The sequence below is a fragment of the Apteryx mantelli genome, chromosome 10 (assembly GCF_036417845.1).
Source record: "Apteryx mantelli isolate bAptMan1 chromosome 10, bAptMan1.hap1, whole genome shotgun sequence".
Lineage (NCBI taxonomy): Eukaryota > Metazoa > Chordata > Aves > Apterygiformes > Apterygidae > Apteryx > Apteryx mantelli.
This window is the reverse complement of record NC_089987.1, coordinates 19,726,288-19,744,137: the sequence shown is the minus strand read 5'-3', so window position 1 is coordinate 19,744,137 and position 17,850 is coordinate 19,726,288.

The following is a 17,850-nucleotide window of genomic DNA, read 5'->3' as shown; positions in this document are numbered from 1 at the left end:
AGAAATATACTGTACAAGCTTTGAAATTTTATAGTCTCGGGCATCATACATGCTTAGGATCCCTCATGTATCAAATACAGTTCACGGCAAAGCTAAAGAAGTCAGTGTCTTGTTGAAAGGCCCTTTATGTCTTGTCTTTTCTTTGTTCAACAGGGAACAAAGTTTGTCATCCTAAGACACCAGACCTTTGATGGGCTCAGGTAACCTCTGACAGTGCATACAGTGCTCACAAAGAGTCCCTGTCAGCCTTTGTAGAAGACTTTGAGACTTCAGTCAGCATTGACTTTCCAGAAGATGAGGAGTGTGTTGGGGAAGTGCTAGACTGTGGTTCTTCGGATCTATCGGTTCATGGAGGAACAGAAGACGCTCAGCATGTGGATGAAAAGATGACAGAAGCAGCAGCATCCCAGAAGTTGTGATCACACAGGCAGATGAGGTGGGTGATAGACAATACTTGATATAAAATTCCTTTTTATCTTATCTGATTTGTATTCTTGGCTGTGATCAGGAATACAGCTTGTTGTTTCTAATTAATTCTTTAATTTTGTTTTATTTATATTTTGAATTTAGCAAAATTCTATTTCATGTTAGAAACATTCTCCAAAGAACCCAAAATGCATTAAAAAGGCCATTTGCTTTAATCAGTGGGATTTTTAATCTTATTATATGCTCCTCAAAAATGAATATTTCTTTGTATTGTAGAGCACATATTTGCATAAATTAGTGTTATCCTTGGTTATTTTGCCAATCATAATTTATACACTTTTTAGTTTTATCATAAAATAAAATCTTGCCTCTGATATTCTGCGACCATTTTTAGTATCACAGCAAATTACCTTGGGAGGAACTATTACACAGTCAGTGAACTCTCTTTCTTGTGTTTTAAAAGAATTAGAACGTGTATCAAATACCCGGCTTCCCCTGATAAATCCAGTCTCTCTCTTTCACTTTCTCCTCTACGTCCATGTTTGCAGATTTTTGAAAACGGCCAATTTGTAAAAATCACATGCAAAATTCGCATGAAAAGTTCCTGGCCTCATTTAATTATTTTACGTGTTAAGATGATTTTCTCCTCATGAAGCTACTAGGTTTGTTTGTTTACGTATCTTTTCTACAGAAGGTTCCTTTCAAATATTGCATTTGGAGATGTTGACAAAACACTTGTCAAGAATTTCTTTGATGTAATATTGAAAGTACCTAGTCTTACAAGATACTACTAAATGGAGCTCTTGTCTCTGACAGATGAAGACCCTATGTCCAAATGAATTCCATAGGCTCTCCTTTTTGCTGCCATAACATTAAAATATAATGAAAAAATTTACTCTATTCACTCCGGTATTCCTCCATTCAGATAATTTCCCTTTCTGTTCTCAATAATCTTATGGGTCTTTGGGGCAAAAAGGAACTGTGCTGTTATTGACCAGTTCTCCGTACATTGTGGTACTGGGGGGAGAGAGAGCGTTTTGTGATTGACTTGCATTCCCAAGATACTTCTCTGAGGTTACCATCATGTACAAGTCTGCAGATTCTTATCTGAAGGATCATTTAAGTTTATGGGCCACTGAGAGCATTAGCTACAATATCTCCAATGATAAAGTTATTGCATTCTGGGCAGTTACCTTGTTTGACCAAGTCAGTGAAAGCTGATTGCTTTCCCTAGTATCTGATGGCAACTGAGCTGTGAATGAAAACTAGCAGTTAGTCTTTGTTTGAAAGGGATTGAGTTGGTGATGGCTGTTTAAGGAAAGCAACTGAAATAACAGATGAAGTTCTTAACATGTTGAATTCGGGGTTTTGCTAGTATCCAAATACAGTGAGAACACTTATCATGGTGGTTGGTGTAAGTCTTTTCATTAGTGCATTGACCAAAATAAAAAAAATAAATTAAAAGGTTATCCCTAAGGACACAGAAGCTTGTATTGCCTCGTGCTCCTGCAGATCACCTGAAGTCCTCCAGGGCTCCTGGTTGCTGTCAGATCTGTGGTTAGTAACAATGAGAAAAATGTTTGTAAATTATAAGAAGATGGAATCCCAGGGCAAATGATACTGGACCACTGCCAAAGACATATACTGCCTGACAGTTGCATTGCTTTCCCTTGCTTTTGGAAGCTGGCTATTCTTGTTTTCCAGAGACTTTATGTGGGAAGCGAAGGGCTGTCTAGCCTATGGCGGCTGTGTGGCTAACTGAGGAGCTTAATGTGTGGGTGCATGATGTAGTCAGAGACTGCGAAGTTCCATATCCAGCACTATTTGTTCCTCTTCATGCACACTGATAGGCAGCATCTTGCCGTCCAGTTCATCAGAAGTTTATGTTCAAGGTCTATTGCCCAATGATGATGGTATTTCCAGTCTTAAAAAAAAAAATAAAATTTTCACAGAAGTTATCCAAATTGTTATGTAGATATAAATGATAGCATCCATACCTAATAGAAATGGATATTTACTGCAACTTTCTTTTGTCTTTCAGAGCAACATGTCTGCTTGTAACGTGACTGTTTTCCTCATTTCAGACACAAAGCAGTATTTTTATAGATTCCTCTTCTATTGATTGTTAAGCATTTAGGTACTTAGTACATGTTAACTGTTACTGATATAGCATATATGTCATGAATTACACATGCAACTAGGTATCTCTAAAGAGGAAGTATCTCTGTGTGGGTGGTTAGTACAAAACATATGGGCACCAGAAATAGAGTGTCTGAGCCAGGAAATTATGTTATGTTGTATGTGTAGCACAGGGCTACAGCCTTTTGTGGGGTCATTTGCTTAAACTGTATTTTACATAACATAGGATGCCTATACATTTTCTTCTGTTCTAGCCATGATATAGCTGAGAAATTCGGCTACTTTTTTTTTTTTTTTTTTAAGGGGTTGCACATCTCTCAAGCTTCTCTTAGAATGGATTCAAATGCTAATGCTGACAATCTCTTTCTTCCTAAACCAGCCTGCAAAATAAATAAGTCTGGCATTGGTGTTAGATGTTAAAAGGGACTGGAGATCATGCTTTTATTTGGAAAAAATGGCTTACCTACTAGTGCAGCAATAAGAATTCTATGCTTAAAAAGGACTGTAGAGGGTAGATGATTTTCTGCTTCTGAAAATATTTGCTCTGCTCTTTGAATTGGACCTCCACCTTATCTTGGTCCTGCAAGTTTTCTGTGTTCAACCTTACAGTGCCTTAGGTTAGTTTCCCCAGCTGTTTGCATGACTCTTCCACTGAACATGGGGCAGAAAAAAATCGTTTCTAAGAATAGATTGCAGAAACAAAGCCTCAAAGAGGATGAAAAAGGAGTACATACCTGCTTGCCTGACATGTGGTATGGATATCCCCAAGCCGAGTTCTGCTAATCTTGTATCTGCGCAGGCTATAAAACTGATGAAGCAGCCAGGCGATTAGTGTGCATTGAACCCTGTACTACTGCAGTTGCATACTCTGTGGCACCTAATCTAGGTGGTTTAAATCTAGTTGGGATATGTCAGTTGAAGACAAGTTGTTGGTGGTGTAGATATGCCATAATAAAAAGGGGTGCAACCTGCAATTACTGATTTCTTATCAGTCTGATACTGAATACTGATTGCGGTAACTCATCTAGGAGCCCTAGTCATGGGTTAGCAGCCTGGTGTGCGGAGTACTGTACATCCAAAACGGGTGATTATGGCCCTAGAAAGCATGCAGTCTAAATATGAATTAAAATACTGATACAGGCAGTAGAAAATAATTTTGTTTATGTTGTCTCCCACAGTATTTAAAGACTGAACAGTCCTTGATATCTTATCCCTTTGATTCCTATTATTCTGGAATTCTGTGGTTATACATATTTCAGTATCTTCTTTTCATGTCTCCCTAGGTCTTTATAACTGTTGGACAAGGTAGTATCTGAGGTGCCTCATTCGGTGTGCATTAAATTTTGTAGGTTTCTCAAGGGGGGGGTGGTAATTAAATTACTTTTTCAAAGGAGTTATCCACCACACTAATAATTTTTGTGTAAGCTAATTAAGGTAGTTGTTTGTAGCTGAAAATGACTAAACAACAGTTCTATAATCTCAAAATTGCAATATGTTGTAATTCTTGCTGGATTTTGAGCAACTGTGACTTCTGGATGTGTCTAAGTGCTGACGTCTGAGAGTTGTAAATATCATATTTGCCTATATGGGGAGGAGGACACGGGGAGGACACAGTTCCTGTTATTGCACATTCTGCATGTTCGTGCTGTAACTATGCTTCCTGTTTTCTTATCAGCTGATGCTAGAGTGGAAACTTCATTTAAAGGGCATTGGATGGAGAAAAACAGCAATGATAGATATCTACAAGTTTTCGTTAGCTTTTTGAAGTCAAAGGTAATGTCACATGTGTCACCTGTATTGCAGAGGAGACTTTGCAGCACTTAGGAGCTCTTTAAGGAGGAAGGATCTTTTTCCCCATCTGTACATGAGGAAGTGGAGGCACGGGAAGGAAGGCAACCGGCCTGTGAAGTTCTGCCAGTGGCAGAACAAGCATTAAACATTGCAGCCTTGATCCAATGTGTTATCCGTTAGACCCCTCTGCATAAGTCCTCAGCTCTGTTTGACAGTTGGATATTTGCTATTATAAAGCCAAGTGGGTATGTATGACACCACAGCCCAGCATACGTGTTTGGGCAGAAGATAAAATTCTCTACTGGAACAGGGTCATTGGTACAAAAACATGAGAGGAATCTGCTCCGCAGAGCTGAAGCCAAGCTCAGGAGGAGTGTTTTAAGGACTCCCAAGTGTGGAACTGAATAGTTCTTTGCCATTTCCACTGGGGCTTAGTGGATCAGAGCTACCTCAGATGGCGTTTAAACATGGCATTCAGGTGTCCCTTCCGAGGAAAGTAAGAGTGCTTACCCAGCCCTAACATAAGTGTTTTCCACTGAGATGAAGTCAGAGTCTCTCCTCTCTGGTGCAGGGAATGGGTAGCCTTTCTGAGACCTCTCTTTGTCTCAAGGGGCAAGATCTGTGTAGTGAGGAGGAAGAGGAGAAGGGAATAGAACAAGTTTCAGTCCTGCAGCTCAAATATGTGCATGCCTGCTAAAATTTTTCCTTCTAATGGAGTTCAGCTTTTTTTTTTTTTTTTTTTATACTGTTGGATCAATGAAATGCTCCTAAAATAAGCTCCAATGGTTGTTTTTTATTACAGCCTTAAGGAACAATTTAATTTTGCCTTGGAAATGCATCTGATATGACCATTTGCTCCTGGGATCACCAATAAGATTTTTACCTTCCATTCTGCAAATGACTCCTCAACTGTGGTGACTGGCAACTGCAGGTATACTGTGTGCACATCCTAGAGGAGCAGGAAACAGGGTAGCTGACCCAGGCAGAACTGATGAGAACAGAATTGCTAGCAAAACTGCAGGCTTTAGATTAGACTTCGTTACAGCATTTGTTAATGAGTCTATATTTTGGGAGGTAGTTGGAAAAAGGGTGTCCAGGTTAAAAATGTTTTGAGAACTACTGTTTAGTGTGACACACTCCTTAGGCTTTGAAAAACTCTGTGCTCAGTTTCAGTATGAAAAGGGAAATTTTTGAATGACAGAAAGGAATATCCTGTCCAAACTGAATCAAAAGCATAGGAAGTGGAGCAAAATATACCTCCACTGATCTCCCATACAACTGGATACACGTGCACTGAGGGATGTTGGCACCTGAAGAAATGTGACACACAAAAGTGGAACATTTTGTGTCCCCTAAGCAAGTGTATGGGGTGCCCTTTCCTTGCTGTTCACTCTCTTATCTTCTCTTTAAGGTTATGCCTGAACTCAAACTGCTGCATGGGCCGGATGTGTAACTCTCTCTTCCCTAATGATGGCTATTAGGGCCTGTTTAAATTCTGTTTGCACTTTTTGCTCTGATTATTCTCCATCCCAACACAAACGCGCCATTCTGCTCACTCCTCTGGTGTACCTATTTTACTGTTCTCTGAGTGAGCGCTGCTAATGCTGAAACTTGTGCTCTGTGCCCACGGCCTTGGCACTGTTTCTGCTCTTTTGTGGTGAGATAATAAGTAAAACTGGTGGGGAGGGGAACCAACTGCATTAGTTCTGGAAAAGCATTGAGGGGACTTGCTAGTATAATGATGAGTTATGACTGAGAACAAGGGCAGCCTCCTGCTCCCAGATCCACCTTCTGTAGCTTTACTTCTCATACAAAATAGACCCACAATGTTTCTTTTTGGACTGACTTTTTCTAAAGGAGCAAAGGAAGCTTTGGTGCACAGTGCCTGTGGAAGTTCTCTGGCGGGTGAGAGTCTAACTGCTTTGCAGATGCTGATCTTATGCATTGTCTTGCTCCCCAAATCTAGAAAGGCCAAGAGGCCTTTCATCCAGGCCACTCCATTTGCAGGAAAATAGTGTATAATCTCCATTTTGGGGAATGCCTTTTCAGTATTCAAGGTATTGCTCCTAGTTACATTCCTAGAAGACTAACTTTTCTTGTGTATAAGATTTCACTATCAGCACTGAGTTGGTTTTATTAAAATTAGCCGTTTCCATTGAATTAAAATGCTATAATGAATTAAAAATTAATAGTTTTACTTGACATATTCTCCTACATTTCAGTTACTTGAAACTGAGCCCCATGAAACTGATTTCTGATTTTCTGATTCTGTTTCAGTTAAATGTATTTATCTTGCTGATGTATGTGGTATGGATTACCATACCGTATTTTAACATGCTCTAACAACATATCAGCAGATATGTAAAAAGTGAGTTACTAACGTAAATGTCTGCTATCATGCTGCTTTGTAAAAACCATTCTTAATTTAATCCATGCACTAAGTGTGCTTTCCAGTTACAAAAATTTATGATAAGTATCAGGCAGAAGTGAAACCGTGATACAGAATTGTGACTGATGTAAAACAGACACACGAAATGAGTAGCATTAGGACACTTGCTTTGAAGTTTGTTAAAACCAGTAAAGTGATATCCACTTTAAGTGAAACCTGCTGTTACAGATACCTACTGGATTTTGGGAACATTTCACTTTTGAACTTACTCCTTGCACTCTCCTTTGCCATTTGCTATGGTGTTTTTTTTTGTTGTTTTTTTTTTAATGTAGCAGGAAAGGTTAAAATAGCTGACCTACTCAAAAACTATATTATCTTTGCTCATAGATAGTACCATATAGTCAATATCTGCAAAAAAAAACATTTGTTCAAATACCTTTTAGAAATTAGCTTGATATAACTGTGTGAGATTGAAACAAATAGCAGTTTACTTCTATTCAGTAGTTCCATTGCTAAATATGAACAATGGAAGAAATAGTCATTTATAAAAGAGAGTTTTGAGAATGACAAAGCAACCAATTGGGTTGGTCACTCTGAATAAACTTTTAGTGTCCTATTGACATTGCTGGCAATAATTTGAACCCTAGGGATGGGTTGCAGGCAGCGTGAACCGTACCAGTTAAATGGGCAGGTGGAAGGAGACAGGTGTCTCTTTCAATTCATGCCCATTTATTCTATGGAGAATAGGCAAAGTCCTGGTTTCCTGAGCACAGCCAAGATTCAGCTGCGAGAAACAGTTCAGCATTCCAAGATCTAACATAAATATGTATATATTTATCACGTGGCTATATATTGCATGAAGACTTACTCCTACTTGACTGTTAACAGTGATGCATGAAGTAGGGCTGTGAATTATAGCACTGTCATTAAACAGAATTCTCTTCTAACATTGCCATTGTGTTTATACATATATTCTGGATAGAGAATTATTCATTTTTAACAAAATAGAACATACTAGAATTCTCCCTTAATCATATGAAAGAAATAATGTGGTCATGTGAAATGGGCTGAAAAAGCTCGTTTCTGGAGAGGTCAAAGTGGGCCATGCTCTTCGTGATTTGTTATTACCTAGACAGTATGTGCACACTGATGCTCTAACAGGACTGACTATTAGGCTGTTGCTCGCATGTAAAATGACAAGAAAAAACTCAGGCTGATGGCTTTGTTCTGGTTCATAAAAAGGACTGCTTTAATGATGTGTGGTGTTTGAGTGAAGTGTGTTAATCGTGTTCTGTGTGTGTCTTGATAAGCTAATAACATACTTCTGTCTGTCATAAACTTTGGAGCTGTATATTCTGGGGATAGCTTGCTGTCCAGGGTTTCTCTTGGAACGTTTTTTTTAATATTGATTTCATAATCTGAACGGAGTATTTTTAAGCAAGAGTTACAAACCCTGTTGCTTCTGGTGGGACCATGTGAAAGGGATTTCAATGGGTGGAGCATTTTCTGTTTGCCCGTAAAGTGGTGCCTGTGTCTTGTGATTCTGTGGGCATTTGGCAGTTACAGGAATTAGCACCTCCTGCTTCAGCTAATGTACAGAAGCAGCTTGGTGGCCTGCAGTCTGGGTTATTATTCTCTTGACAATTTACCACATTAGCCGTGATTTCTAGATAGGTATTTCTGTGGCATCAATCAGAACAGCAGCTGTCATGAGTAAAAATGAGAACAAAACAAAACAAAAGCAGTAGAAAGGTTAGATGAATACTACAAAATTGCAATCAAATTCCCCTTGGATTTTCTCTTAAACTTAAAAATGCATCTGCTTCAGCTGTGCTTACAAACACTTGAAAATTCTGTTGCCAAAACTGCAAGCTGGGATTGAATGTGCTCCTCCGTACTTGAATATTTGGGCTAGCATTAGCTCTACTCTGAATGGGATGCTTGACACAGGAGGGTCAGAGTCTGCAAGGCTCCTCACCTCACTCCTGGCATGGAAGCAATTAAACAAACCAGGAAAATGTCATCCCTCACAGTTAAAACTATACCTGCACACACTAACTGTGATGGTATAAAGGTAAAAAAGAATTAAATAGAAATTCAGCTTAATTGTCCAAGGAATCATGAATCAATCAAGTACATTCACTTTTGTCCTAAGAGCAGCAGATTTAACGTTGCTAGATATATCTCATATTTTTTGGCAGCTTTGATTCCCTCTTGTTGAGAGTTTTTCACAGCTCTCATGACTTTTTCCCTTGTTTCTTTCAGTCAGGAGGAATGTTCGTACAAACCCAGTGCTGTGTAACGTATGTGGCTATTGCACACGTACATGTTTTGAAGCAAAAACATGTAGTTAGCCATGTATAAACAAGTCGGAGAAAAGTAATTTGCAAAACAAATTAATTTAGAAAAAGTAAATTTAGAGAAACTGTGTCCAGTTAATTGTGTGAGTAGAGAAAGAGATTGAATTTCTTGAGTTATAAATTTACTATGTATAATCTTGTTCATCCCAGTAGACAGTGTGATTGTAACCGTCTTCTGTGTAGTGGCTTGTGTGTGTTCCCTTCTACCACACTGTGATCTAGTCCAGGGAATCGGGGACAGGTGACTTGGGAATAAGCAAAGTCCAAATTAGTGCTGCAACTCAAATCCCTTTCTGTGTAGTGATGTTTGTTTTTTGAGGATAACTGGCTGGAAGGACACAGGCAAATCATAACTGACAGACTGGAAGATAGTTTGTTGTGCTCTGACTGGCAGGGAATTTGATCAGTCTCTGACAAGAACAGCACCCCTTTCAGTTTGCTTTAGATCACACATTTCTCTTCAGAGCCCATTGTCACAAAGCTGCTCAATAACTTTTTCAAGAGGACGCGGAGAGCGGCAGCAGGGACAAATGCAGCCATCCATTTTTACTATTGTTTTGTTGAAAAGCCTGCCTTAAAACTCTACATTTCTTCCATGCAAGAATGGGGATTTTGGGCCACTTCTGGTTCAGCTGCTTTGTCTTGTGAAAGTCAAAAGTAGGGATGAAGTTGGCCTTGTCTCTTCCCCTGAAAACTTGCTTCCTGGATTTCACCCTGAGCATTGTCTACCAAACAAACATAACGCAGTTGGTGGTGAAACTGGAAATGGATATTCAGGTTGTATAAAACCTCTCTTCCCCTGTGCACTGTTCTTTCTCTGGAGACTTCCTTGGACTCTTCCAGCTTATGCACATAGGTTAAAGATTTCCACAGATAGCTAGGAGATCAGGGTAGAAATGCTACTGCCATTGTCTGTTAACTGCTTTTGTATTTTCCATTGTTGTCTGTAGTTCAATTAAAAAAAAAAATTAACTGTAGCTTTAGAGAGAGGTTAGCTAGAATTGATGGTTAGATGAACTTGTTCTTTTGTTTTCAACAGGCAATTCAGTGGTAAGGAGAAAATAGACACTGCGTCCTGATGGGACATTTTTTACAAAATGGCAACTGTGGTGTCCTCAGAAGCTGTGCTTTAGAGTACTATTTCAAGTGACTTAAGCAGAGCTACTGTAGAGAGGTGACTGTGCACAGGGTTCATGTTTGGTTGATTAACCAAACCAGTACAAGCCGTATCTATCAGGATTAGTTCCCTGGAGTGGCACCAGGAAACTTTCCGTAACGTGGCTTTACTCTGAAGACAGACCATGTGGGGAAGACAAGGGCTGCTGAAATACAGAATACACATTCACGAGTGCAAAATGAGGATGACGCTGCAGTAGTACTGGATTTGTGTTCACTTCTTTTACCTGGAGATCATTTTTGAAGAAGAATAGGCATCTTGCTATGCAGAATAGTTACCATATACCTGTTTTGCTGGGTTATGGCAAAAGTACCTGAAAAATGTAGTAATTCACTGATAGCATTATAAGATACAAGAGATTTAATTGCCTTGTTTTACAGATGGGAAACTAGAGCCTCAGGAGAATCAAGTCAAATATTGACACAGGCCTGGGATCTGATTTTCCACCCCCCCTCCCCCCGAGAATTCAGAGCATTGCACAACGCTTCATAGTCTCAAAGACCAACTCCCATTGCCTGCTCCAGCTTAAGGCATGTGCTTGGATCACTTGGAAACAAGAGAGGCACAATATGAAGAGTTTGGATTAGGTGCCTTGTTGATTATTACAGTGGAGTCTCATTTTGCTACTTTTGTATTTTTGTTGCAATTTTGTAGGTTTTTTTGAGTACATCGGTTTAAAGAATTAAGTAACGTGTACTATTTTTGCTCGGTACTGTACCCAGTATTGGACAGTAGGCACTCCACATGTCCTGGGTGAGACTGCCCGCTTTGAATATGGAGCTTAGCTGCAATCTTTACTGCAGTCTTTACTGTCAGTTTTGCTTCCAGTTGAGCTAAAACCCACAGAAGTCTGAATCATTTTTGCTTGACTCATTCTTGCCCTATATCCTCCAGTCTTGTCTGGCTTCAGGCTTGTCTCCTGCCATCTTGTTGTCCCTTTCTTTTTCTCCTCATATAGCTATTTCTGGGTTACAGGCGTGTTCCCCCTGCTCCCCCAACTATATTTTAGTAGCAGTTTCCTTGTCCAGTTCCTCTTACTGTCTAAATTCCAGTCCCTCCTTCTTTTTCTTTTTTCCTGCTCTTCATGTTCTCACCCAGAGAGAATCTTCCTTTCGTCTTGGCCCCTCAGCAGATCTCTCCTTACTGTCTTCTCTGGTCTACAGTCATCTCACTCAGCCTATGTTCTCCTCTCCCTTCAGAGAACAGACCCTTGCAGCAGAAGTGTACATGCAAAGGAGCTTTTACCTTCTCATTTACTATAATTTTAAATTTGGGGATTCTGAACACCTGAACCATGAAATCGGTGTTATTAGACAAATGCTGAAAAATTTAAGTCTGGCTGTGATGAATTGCCCAATGTGTGAGAAAGAAAATCAGATTTGTCCCTAAGGGAGTTCCTTCCCTCCAAGATGACCAGCTGAGGTGAAATGCAGATTTCTTTTTTTAAGCTTTGGCTTTTATTCCTGTGCTGGATTTCCTTTTTTTCTTTCTTTTTTCCTACCAAAAGTCAAAAGCTCATAACTTTTTTTTCAAGAAACACCCTCTCTTTGCTGGTTTCTTGTCCTAAAAATGTGGTTTGTGTTTTTCTGTTTCTTCGCTGTCCAGACCACGTTCTTGGTTTTGGGGAAATAGATTGATCTGGCAGTGTAATACATATTGACTAATTTTTCTGGCATCTCTATGATCATGATTTCCTAATGTTATCATTGAATTATTGTCAGTGCCAGAAATTTGAAGGCAACTTGTTCTTCAAAGTGTTCTACATGCACAAAATATTTTTTTCTTTTTATAATCTCTAAAGCTCTCATTACTCTTAAAATGGATTTGACAGTATGCAAGGATGTATATAAAAGACCTTTGCTTTTGCTTATCTGTTCCTCAGCATTTCTTGTATGTGTTGTTTGGGATTTTGATCCCCAAAGATTAGGTTGGATTAATATTTTGTTTTCCTTTCAACCATGTAAATATAGAGTGGCAAAAATGAAACAAAATCCTCGTTCCTATTAAAATACAGCAGGATTTAATAGCATCTTAGAAAATAACCTTAAGATTTTTTTTTTCCGCAAAAGGTTAACTAAATATGGCCCCAGCTCTGCAAAGAATTTACTCGTGTTTAGTTTTTACATACCGTGCATTGACTTTCAATGGCATACTGCATAAAATAAAGTTTCAATGAGTCTTTCAATATCATGGTCTAAATGACTGCCAAACATGATGCTCTATATCATTACGCTAAAAAGAGTTTTGCCAGAGAAAGTGCTCTCATGCCTCTGGTTGTACGGCTACTTTCACTTATAAATCTTTTTTTGAGGTCAGCAGATGACACCTCCTTTATGTTTTGCCTGCGGGAAAGTTGGCAGCTCTTTCTCTATTACTTGTTTTACTGAATTTTCACCAAAATATTATACTTTGAGTAAAAAACAAAAAGACCCATCTATCTTTATGTAAGACATTTTTCTGGAATTCTCTGATAAGGGAAAAGTTACCAGCTAGTAGTTTATCAACAGAATCTTATTTATTAAGTAGGTAATTAAGATTACAGCATGCACCCCAATATTGGGATTAAAAAGGAAGAAAATGTATGGAAAGAAATATTGATAATGAGGTTTCTATTCCCCCACAATTTAAAAAGAAAAATGTAAGATTAAGAAAGCATTGAAGACTGTCTTTTTTAATGGTCCTTTTCTGGCTCTTGACGAATGTGAGTAACTTTTAAAAAATTTCAGTTCTGTATCATAAAAGTATAATTGTCACCAGATGCATCAGATATAAATAGATCTGAAAAATGCCAAAGTTGGCATAGACCACTGAATTAACAAATAAGTTCACTGTATATTTACATTTAGCCAAAATGCTGTTGTAAAATTTACTTCAAAATGCAGTAAAACTTTCCTTCAAAAAGAACTTTTCATTTGTCAGATTTTGATGGCAAAGCAGTAAACTAGTCGGATTGCTTAAATGCAAGTCAGGAAGCAAGCAGACAGCGCAGAATACCAGAGCCACAACTGAATCTCTTGGTTCTCTTGGGTTAACCTTCCTTGTCTGAACAGTGAGAAAACAGATACAAATACGTATACAGGTATTTTGGCACATGCAAAGGAGTAGAGGTGTCTTCAACAATGTGAACAGACATTGCTATTGCCAGGGATTCACTTTTTGTCCCTGTCCACTATGGCTCTCTTCTTCCATTCTTATGGGACAAAACAGCAGAATGAACGGAGCTGGCTACTGGAGCATTGCCCATCGCAATGCTGTGTGCGAGGAGGCGCCTCTCCTCTCGAGAGGCAATCGATAGAGAGATGCACAAAACCGCAAATGAAGCAGGAAGCTCCCCTGGCCTCTGGAACCAGAAGATGTAATGAAGTGATCGGGAGTGTGGTTTCACAACAGTTTAAGCCAATCTATACGAGGGTATCGTGGTCCTCCACCCTCAAATACCCATTCTCATCCTCTAACTGGGACTGGCACTGGTGCTCTGACCAGCAGTGAGCTGATTGCAGGAGGTAAACTGATGGCAAACTAAATTCAAAAAAATGAAATGAGTAGTTTTTGAGTTGCTCGTAACATTACAACGGTTGGTATTATTCTATTGTAGAAAACTACTAGCGTTCTGTTTCTCTGCATTAACACGTGCATAACTATGGATTCTTTGTCGGTTAGGCAGATGTGAAATGATGTGAGTCAGTGCCACGAGGGCTTTGCTTCCTTTGTAAGCATCTGGGATGCTTCTAACACGTTGAGCCAGGTGGGAAGCGGGGTGTGGTAAGCTCTGGGTCACGTGGTCAGGGGGTAGCTGGAAACAGCTTCATCAGAAGGTGGCAATCTTCATGGGACTCCTTGCAGCACGAGGCCTCGTGCAATCACACCTGCCTGAGGCCATGCCTGCACGTATTGCCTGGGAAGACACTTCACAAAGGTGTAAAATAGGTGGCCAGGTGCCTATTCTTAGCCAGTACAAAATCCAGGAGAGAAGAGCCAGCGTCTTGCTCTGTTTTGCAAGAAGTTCCAGGATCGGTCTCAGTCCAGAGCCCTGAACTCTCTTCAGAAATTAGCCGTAGCTGAGCTTTCTGCCACAGAACTGAGCAGGAATCACCGCTGTACAACATGGGGTTTGAGTGAGGGAGCAGTGATGTCCCCGTTTCCTTATCAATTAATATTCTGTGCTATGAATATTTGCAGAGCTGTGCAAGACTTTCTGAATATCTAAAAAGTCCTAAAGTGTCTTTTTTTTTTCTTCTCCAACAGATTGCAGTATTTCACTTTCCCAGCTGGTTAGCGGCTGTTACATTTTTCTCTTGCTTTTTATTGTTTCTCGTTAAGAAATAAGCACATTTTAAGGTTGCCGTCAGTAATGAGCTAGCTTTACATTGATGTGGCAATGCATGAGGGGAGTTGAGGGAGCGAATTTATTTGAAACTCCTTTAATGTTACACTGAGTAACATGGACTCGCTCGTGCTCCATGCTCTCTTTCTTTTTTCTTTTTTTTTTTTTTTAAGTGATACTTGGGTTCCAGTGGTTGTCTGAGTTTAGAGAAAATATGTTAAAAAAAAAAAATAGCCATTTCTTTGCTTCACATACTGTATATGTAAGCCAAGGTACCTTTCATTAAGGAATATCCATTTATGAAAAGAACCTGAGGGCTTATTGCATAGAGAACAACTTTAGAAAAACATATTGTACTATAAATTCACATTTCTGTCTTGATCCAAATTAATTTTCAAGTGTAGACAAGCCTTTAGAGTTACTAAACTCTGTGTTTATAAAGTAGCTATGGCATCTGTGAGAAAATAACACATTTAGAGACAGATGATCTTTTTCAAAGAAGCCTAGCCACATTTTTCTATTTTTGACTTAAAAAAACCCACCACCAGCAACAAAAAACCCTCTTTGTGTGCCTGACCGGACAATATTTAAAAATAGTGAAGTGATAGTGGCATTTCAAAAATGAGAAGCCTTTTTATTTGTGCTGTAGCAATGAAGACTCTCTACCTCCCCCAAATTATTCTCCAAGTTTATACAGCTGTTTTTTTAAAGACTCAAAATAAATATATTTAATTCTAATCTAGCAGTGTATGTTTGAACCTTGATTTATGAAATCAGATGAAGTAGAAATACCTGCTGGTAGTGACAGAGCCACTTCGAACAACTGATGTTATTTAAAAAAAAAAAAAAAAGTACAAGAAAAACAAAGATTCAAAATAATTTACAATGTAAGCCTGGGTTTGCTTTCCCCACAGTGCAACTCTGAATAAATATGATTGGAGGCAAAATGGCTGGAGAGGACTTTTGCACAAGTTTTTGATACCAGGCACAATTGGGCTTCTAATAGCCTAAGGGATAGCTGTACTTGAAAGTTAATTTGGATTAATGCAGAGTCTGAATTTGAAGTAAGATAGATATTTCTGAATAACTGTATTCTTATTCCAGAATAAAAGTGTCCACATGTGAAGTTATTCAAAAACAGCTATTTCAGAATAATCTATTTGTATCCAAGCCCTAAATCTCTGCCTGTAGGCTACTAATGGAGAAACAAAGAATGGTTATCAGCTAACAGGATCTCTCACGAAATCTCTTCCAAAACCTGCAAAAAACCTTCCCAAAATGTAACAGTTTAACTGTGTATATCCTGATTTTACTTCTACTCAACTGAAAGGAAATCTTTCTGATTAGCCCATAGACCTTAAATGGTAATTTTAATGTTCTCATCATTTTGTTAGGCTTCATTTAAAAACAAGTCTTTCATTTTAAAATCTTGTTTACAATATTTGTTCCTAAGCATTTTTGGTTTTAGAGTAAAAATGCAAAAGTCCAGTCAGGAAGAGAAAGGACTAACTATACTCCATTGATATCAATGGGCAAAGGTTTTGCAGTTAAGCTCTAGAGAGAAACTTGGGCATTTCCCCATCCTTGTGTTTTACGCTCGCATATGAATCCCCAAACACAGGAGATTTGCTTCGGGTTTGCAGATGGAGACTCGCCATCTCTGCCGGTCGTAGGACTTGGGGACTGTGAGCTGCTTCGTGTCCTTGCTTTGCAGACCTGACTTGTGGAAGGGCCAAGCTGCCCGTGCTTGGTACCGGTTATAGAAAACTCATGTGCAACTTGAGTCCTTACATCACTGCTGAATGTGATGCCTCCTACTTGTAGCAATAGGATTGACAAGATCAAACTTTGTGTTTCACAAGTTTCTTCTTTCTGTTTGCATATATTTAAAAATCTTAGTATAGCATGTATCTTGTATTCTAGGATAGGTCTGCATAACCTGAGATTAAACCACAAATTTCCAGCTTCTGTGCAGAAATGGTTGATAGCATTCGTGGATATAAGTGTAGCAAGATATTTGATTACCACAGTTATTCAACTTATTTGCACTGGAAAAATATAGATACTGTACAGCATCAGGTTTCAGAAATAAAAACCAGGATAACTTGTGTGCCTCCACTCAGAATAAACACCAGAAGGATTTAGATGGTACATTGTAACATAGCCATTACAACTAGCCATTAGAGTACTGATACTGCACTTCTGCCTGATGGAGATATATTACTGCAATATCCAAATACCTGAATATGTATTTAGACAGGTAGCATATTGCACAGGCAGGCAATGATGCATCCATGTGGAGGCCCTTGAAATCAAACCACCTCTGGAAGGATTTAGCTATCTGCTTCCATCCTCTGAGTTACAGGATCTCAGTCTTTTATTTTGATATGAAGTTGGGTTGAGACTGGGATTCATACCCAGTCATTGGTTGTGTCTTGCAACTATAACACCTGCTTTTCAGCTGTGGTGTCTGGTGGTGTGTATGCCAGATTTATTACCCATATAGCTTCTCTTTCTTTTTTTTAGAAAATATATTAAAAATGTGCTTTATAAATTGCTAATAAATGGAATATTTTGTATACATCCTGGGCTATTATCCTCCAGTCCTGCCAAAATTTAGGGTATATTCTGAAAGCATTAGGATGGCAGCATCATTGCCTTGAATTCTGTCTACTTCTTTTACTAAAATAATGGCTGAAAAATGCATTACAATGCACAGAATAATTCCAAAAGCATGTGTAGTTGCTGTGGTTGTATTTGTGATACCTGAGAGTTAGCATGTTCTGAAATATAAGACTGCAAAGTAGGACTATTGCAGCACACAATTCCCTGAGTGTATCTGTGAACTGATTCTATAGTGGAAATAAGTTTCTTTATGTCAGCCTAAAGTTTTAATACTTGCCCTTTTTAAGATTCTATCAGTATCATAAGATTAGGTTGTTTATCTAGGGTAGAGTATGATAGTTATTTTTGCTTTGCTGAGAGCCAATTATATAGGTTGGTTCCAGTCCCTCGCTAAATAGCTTTTTCTTTTGGCATTAATTTTAATGTTTAAGTAGCATGTGCATTTTCTTAAGGCTGCATAAAGATATGTATAAGTAGAAGGCTACTTTGGTTGGGAAGATCCAATGCTCAGTGAAGCCTTTCGCATATATAGAATACTGAATATCTAAACCATTATTTAGCATCAGAATCAGTTATGGTTGTCTGACTGATGGACAATCTTTTCCTGACCCAGTCTCTT